The sequence below is a fragment of the Oncorhynchus keta genome, unplaced genomic scaffold (genome assembly GCF_023373465.1).
Source record: "Oncorhynchus keta strain PuntledgeMale-10-30-2019 unplaced genomic scaffold, Oket_V2 Un_contig_14478_pilon_pilon, whole genome shotgun sequence".
NCBI lineage: Eukaryota > Metazoa > Chordata > Actinopteri > Salmoniformes > Salmonidae > Oncorhynchus > Oncorhynchus keta.
In genome coordinates, this window is record NW_026278772.1 from 21,097 (window position 1) to 28,058 (window position 6,962).

General features: G+C 45.0%; 1 long non-coding RNA gene across 25 annotated transcripts; it reads left to right on the plus strand.

Annotated features, from left to right (window-relative positions):
* The first annotated feature begins 517 nt into the window (after positions 1-517).
* Positions 518-6,728, plus strand: LOC127918548 (uncharacterized). 25 transcript variants are annotated; one of them, XR_008100358.1, is made up of 5 exons: positions 809-935; positions 1,592-1,723; positions 2,286-2,373; positions 2,814-2,987; positions 3,990-5,773. It is a non-coding gene; the product is annotated as an uncharacterized LOC127918548 (long non-coding RNA). The 25 variants fall into 25 exon arrangements; XR_008100357.1 differs by having other exon boundaries at positions 810-935; positions 2,814-2,943; XR_008100356.1 differs by having other exon boundaries at positions 811-935; positions 2,814-2,899; positions 3,946-5,773.
* The last annotated feature ends 234 nt before the right edge of the window (positions 6,729-6,962 follow it).

Below are 6,962 nucleotides of genomic sequence, written 5' to 3' on the forward strand. Positions count from 1 at the left end.
CAGAGATCACTCAGTCACACAGACACTACTATCAGAGATCACAGTCAGTCACACAGACACTACATCAGAGATCACTCAGTCACACAGACACTACTACTCAGAGATCACTCAGTCAGAACACAGACACTACCACTGCAGAGAATCACTCAGTCAGAACACAGACACTACTATCAGAGATCACTCAGAACACACAGACACTACTACTCAGAGAATCACCAGTCACACAGACACTACTATCTGAGATCAGCCAGTCACACAGAGACTACTACTCAGAGAATCACTCAGTCACACAGACACTACTATCAGAATCACTCAGTCAGAACACAGAGACTACTATCAGAGAATCACTCAGTCAGAACACAGAGACAGGTTAGACACTCTGAGAATCACTCAGTCAGAACACAGACAGGTTAGACACTGCTGTGGAATCAAACATCAGAACACAGAGACAGGTTAGACACCCTGGAATCAAACAGTCAGAACACAGAGACAGGTTAGACACCTGTGGAATCAAACAGTCAGAACACAGAGACAGGTTAGACACTTGTGGAATCAAACAGTCAGAACACAGAGACAGGTTAGACACATGTGGAATCAAACAGTCAGAACACAGAGACAGGTTAGACACTTGTGGAATCAAACAGTCAGAACACAGAGACAGGTTAGACACTGCTGAGAACAGCCAGTCAGAACACAGAGACCTTCACCTTGTCAGAACCCTTAGACACTGCTGGAATCAGCCAGTCAGAACACAGAGACAGGTTAGACACTGCTGTAGAATCAGCCAGTCAGAACAGAGACAGGTTAGACACTGCTGTAGAATCAGCCAGTCAGAACACAGAGACGGGTTAGACACTGCTGTGGAATCAGCCAGTCAGAACACAGAGACGGGTTAGACACTGCTGTAGAATCAGCCAGTCAGAACACAGAGACGGGTTAGACACTGCTGTAGAATCAGCCAGTCAGAACACAGAGACAGGTTAGACACTGCTGTAGAATCAAACAGTCAGAACACAGAGACAGGTTAGACACTGCTGTGGAATCAAACAGTCAGAACACAGAGACAGGTTAGACACTGCTGTGGAATCAAACAGTCAGAACACAGAGACAGGTTAGACACTGCTGTGGAATCAAACAGTCAGAACACAGAGACAGGTTAGACACTGCTGTAGAATCAGCCAGTCAGAACACAGAGACAGGTTAGACACTGCTGTAGAATCAGCCAGTCAGAACACAGAGACAGGTTAGACACTTGTGGAATCAAACAGTCAGAACACAGAGACGGGTTAGACACTGCTGTAGAATCAGCCAGTCAGAACACAGAGACAGGTTAGACACTGCTGTAGAATCAGCCAGTCAGAACACAGAGACAGGTTAGACACTTGTGGAATCAAACAGTCAGAACACAGAGACAGGTTAGACACTGCTGTGGAATCAAACAGTCAGAACACAGAGACAGGTTAGACACTGCTGTAGAATCAGCCAGTCAGAACACAGAGACAGGTTAGACACTGCTGTAGAATCAAACAGTCAGAACACAGAGACAGGTTAGACACTGCTGTAGAATCAGCCAGTCAGAACACAGAGACAGGTTAGACACTGCTGTAGAATCAGCCAGTCAGAACACAGAGACGGGTTAGACACTGCTGTAGAATCAGCCAGTCAGAACACAGAGACGGGTTAGACACTGCTGTAGAATCAGCCAGTCAGAACACAGAGACGGGTTAGACACTGCTGTAGAATCAGCCAGTCAGAACACAGAGACAGGTTAGACACTGCTGTAGAATCAGCCAGTCAGAACACAGAGACAGGTTAGACACTGCTGTAGAATCAGCCAGTCAGAACACAGAGACAGGTTAGACACTGCTGTAGAATCAGCCAGTCAGAACACAGAGACAGGTTAGACACTGCTGTAGAATCAGCCAGTCAGAACACAGAGACAGGTTAGACACTGCTGTAGAATCAGCCAGTCAGAACACAGAGACAGGTTAGACACTGCTGTAGAATCAGCCAGTCAGAACACAGAGACAGGTTAGACACTGCTGTGGAATCAGCCAGCCAGAACAGAGACGGGTTAGACACTGCTGTGGAATCAGCCAGTCAGAACACAGAGACAGGTTAGACACTGCTGTAGAATCAGCCAGTCAGAACACAGAGACAGGTTAGACACTGCTGTGCAGTCAGAACACAGAGACAGGTTAGACACTGCTGTAGAATCAAACAGTCAGAACACAGAGACAGGTTAGACACTGCTGTAGAATCAGCCAGTCAGAACACAGAGACAGGTTAGACACTGCTGTAGAATCAGCCAGTCAGAACACAGAGACGGGTTAGACACTGCTGTAGAATCAGCCAGTCAGAACACAGAGACAGGTTAGACACTGCTGTAGAATCAGCCAGTCAGAACACAGAGACAGGTTAGACACTGCTGTAGAATCAGCCAGTCAGAACACAAAGACAGGTTAGACACTGCTGTAGAATCAGCCAGTCAGAACACAGAGACAGGTTAGACACTGCTGTAGAATCAGCCAGTCAGAACACAGAGACAGGTTAGACACTGCTGTAGAATCAGCCAGTCAGAACACAGAGACAGGTTAGACACTGCTGTAGAATCAGCCAGTCAGAACACAGAGACAGGTTAGACACTGCTGTAGAATCAGCCAGTCAGAACACAGAGACAGGTTAGACACTGCTGTAGAATCAGCCAGTCAGAACACAGAGACAGGTTAGACACTGCTGTAGAATCAGCCAGTCAGAACACAGAGACAGGTTAGACACTGCTGTGGAATCAAACAGTCAAAACACAGAGACAGGTTAGACACTTGTGGAATCAAACAGTCAGAACACAGAGACAGGTTAGACACTGCTGTGGAATCAAACAGTCAGAACACAGAGACAGGTTAGACACTGCTGTAGAATCAGCCAGTCAGAACACAGAGACGGGTTAGACACTGCTGTGGAATCAGCCAGTCAGAACACAGAGACGGGTTAGACACTGCTGTGGAATCAGCCAGTCAGAACACAGAGACAGGTTAGACACTGCTGTGGAATCAAACAGTCAGAACACAGAGACAGGTTAGACACTGCTGTAGAATCAGCCAGTCAGAACACAGAGACGGGTTAGACACTGCTGTGGAATCAGCCAGTCAGAACACAGAGACAGGTTAGACACTGCCAGAATCAGCCAGTCAGAACACAGAGACGGGTTAGACACTGCTGTAGAATCAGCCAGTCAGAACACAGAGACAGGTTAGACACTTGTGGAATCAAACAGTCAGAACACAGAGACAGGTTAGACACTGCTGTAGAATCAGCCAGTCAGAACACAGAGACAGGTTAGACACTGCTGTGGAATCAAACAGTCAGAACACAGAGACAGGTTAGACACTGCTGTGGAATCAAACAGTCAGAACACAGAGACAGGTTAGACACTGCTGTGGAATCAAACAGTCAGAACACAGAGACAGGTTAGACACTTGTGGAATCAAACAGTCAGAACACAGAGACAGGTTAGACACTGCTGTAGAATCAGCCAGTCAGAACACAGAGACAGGTTAGACACTTGTGGAATCAAACAGACAGAACACAGAGACAGGTTAGACACGGCTGTAGAATCAGCCAGTCAGAACACAGAGACGGGTTAGACACTGCTGTAGAATCAGCCAGTCAGAACACAGAGACAGGTTAGACACTGCTGTAGAATCAGCCAGTCAGAACACAGAGACAGGTTAGACACTGCTGTAGAATCAGCCAGTCAGAACACAGAGACAGGTTAGACACTGCTGTAGAATCAGCCAGTCAGAACAGAGACGGGTTAGACACTGCTGTGGAATCAAACAGTCAGAACACAGAGACAGGTTAGACACTGCTGTAGAATCAGCCAGTCAGAACACAGAGACAGGTTAGACACTGCTGTAGAATCAGCCAGTCAGAACACAGAGACAGGTTAGACACTGCTGTAGAATCAGCCAGTCAGAACACAGAGACAGGTTAGACACTGCTGTAGAATCAGCCAGTCAGAACACAGAGACGGGTTAGACACTGCTGTAGAATCAGCCAGTCAGAACACAGAGACGGGTTAGACACTGCTGTAGAATCAGCCAGTCAGAACACAGAGACGGGTTAGACACTGCTGTAGAATCAGCCAGTCAGAACACAGAGACGGGTTAGACACTGCTGTAGAATCAGCCAGTCAGAACACAGAGACAGGTTAGACACTTGTGGAATCAAACAGTCAGAACACAGAGACAGGTTAGACACTGCTGTAGAATCAGCCAGTCAGAACACAGAGACAGGTTAGACACTTGTGGAATCAAACAGTCAGAACACAGAGACAGGTTAGACACTGCTGTAGAATCAGCCAGTCAGAACACAGAGACAGGTTAGACACTTGTGGAATCAAACAGTCAGAACACAGAGACAGGTTAGACACTGCTGTAGAATCAGCCAGTCAGAACACAGAGACAGGTTAGACACTGCTGTAGAATCAGCCAGTCAGAACACAGAGACGGGTTAGACACTGCTGTAGAATCAGCCAGTCAGAACACAGAGACGGGTTAGACACTGCTGATGGACAGCGAAATTCTCTAATGAGAGCACAGAGAGCAGTTTAAACTGGAATCATTTGTTTTGAGAAAATGACATTTGTCATATATTGTATTACAATGTGAACCGTCTGAATGAAGGACAAACCAATAAATACATGTATATAATCAGACATAAAATATACATTTCATTCAACAGCGATTAACAGCAACTGTTGATGTGCAACAACTTTGTTTACCTGGTCTTCATTCCAACCCTCCTAGGAATTCTAGTAGTGTCTGATCAAGAGTTAGTCCTAAATGGCACCCTATTCCCTATGGCCCCTGGTCAGAAGTAGTGCACTATACAGGCCAGGGAATAGGATGTGATTTGGGCTGCAGCTCTAGTGTGTGATGTCCTCCCTACCTGAAGTAGCGTTTCTGGCTGCTGGTGCTCTTCTCCATGGCGTCCAGAGAGCCCATGCCGCGGTACTTCTTCAGCCGCACGCCGTCCGAGAAGAAGTACTCCCCCGGAGCCTCCGTGGTCGCCGCTAGCAACGAGCCCATCATCACTGGGGAGGGGCGCAAGAGGTCATAACTCACGGTCATTGGTTGGTAAGCATTTCTCCAATTAACTGTCGGTACGGCTAGTGTTTTGTTACATCGATTACCATCAATCAGCTTTGAATGAATTAGAAGAATAGACGTGAGATCAACAGTGGATTAGAAGAATAGACGTGAGATCAACAGTGGATTAGAAGAATAGACGTGAGATCAACAGTGGATTAGAAGAATAGACGTGAGATCAACAGTGGATTAGAAGAATAGACGTGAGATCAACAGTGGATTAGAAGAATAGACGTGAGATCAACAGTGGATTAGAAGAATAGACGTGAGATCAACAGTGGATTAGAAGAATAGACGTGAGATCAACAGTGGATTAGAAGAATAGACGTGAGATCAACAGTGGATTAGAAGAATAGACGTGAGATCAACAGTGGATTAGAGGAATAGACGTGAGATCAACAGTGGATTAGAAGAATAGACGTGAGATCAACAGTGGATTAGAGGAATAGACGTGAGATCAACAGTGGATTAGAAGAATAGACGTGAGATCAACAGTGGATTAGAAGAATAGACGTGAGATCAACAGTGGATTAGAAGAATAGACGTGAGATCAACAGTGGATTAGAAGAATAGACGTGAGATCAACAGTGGATTAGAGGAATAGACGTGAGATCAACAGTGGATTAGAGGAATAGGCGTGAGATCAACAGTGGATTAGAAGAATAGACGTGAGATCAACAGTGGATTAGAAGAATAGACGTGAGATCAACAGTGGATTAGAAGAATAGACGTGAGATCAACAGTGGATTAGAAGAATAGACGTGAGATCAACAGTGGATTAGAAGAATAGACGTGAGATCAACAGTGGATTAGAAGAATAGACGTGAGATCAACAGTGGATTAGAAGAATAGACGTGAGATCAACAGTGGATTAGAAGAATAGACGTGAGATCAACAGTGGATTAGAAGAATAGACGTGAGATCAACAGTGGATTAGAAGAATAGACGTGAGATCAACAGTGGATTAGAAGAATAGACGTGAGATCAACAGTGGATTAGAAGAATAGACGTGAGATCAACAGTGGATTAGAAGAATAGAGATCAACAGTGGATTGAGATCAACAGTGGATTAGAAGAATAGACGTGAGATCAACAGTGGATTAGAGGAATAGACGTGAGATCAACAGTGGATTAGAAGAATAGGCGTGAGATCAACAGTGGATTAGAAGAATAGACGTGAGATCAACAGTGGATTAGAAGAATAGACGTGAGATCAACAGTGGATTAGAAGAATAGGACGTGAGATCAACAGTGGATTAGAGGAATAGGCGTGAGATCAACAGTGGATTAGAAGAATAGACGTGAGATCAACAGTGGATTAGAGGAATAGATTAGAAGAATAGGCGTGAGATCAACAGTGGATTAGAGGAATAGAGGTGAGATCAACAGTGGATTAGAAGAATAGACGTGAGATCAACAGTGGATTAGAGGAATAGACGTGAGATCAACAGTGGATTAGAAGAATAGACGTGAGATCAACAGTGGATTAGAAGAATAGACGTGAGATCAACAGTGGATTAGAAGAATAGACGTGAGATCAACAGTGGATTAGAAGAATAGACGTGAGATCAACAGTGGATTAGAAGAATAGACGTGAGATCAACAGTGGATTAGAAGAATAGACGTGAGATCAACAGTGGATTAGAAGAATAGACGTGAGATCAACAGTGGATTAGAAGAATAGACGTGAGATCAACAGTGGATTAGAAGAATAGACGTGAGATCAACAGTGGATTAGAAGAATAGACGTGAGATCAACAGTGGATTAGAAGAATAGACGTGAGATCAACAGTGGATTAGAAGAATAGACGT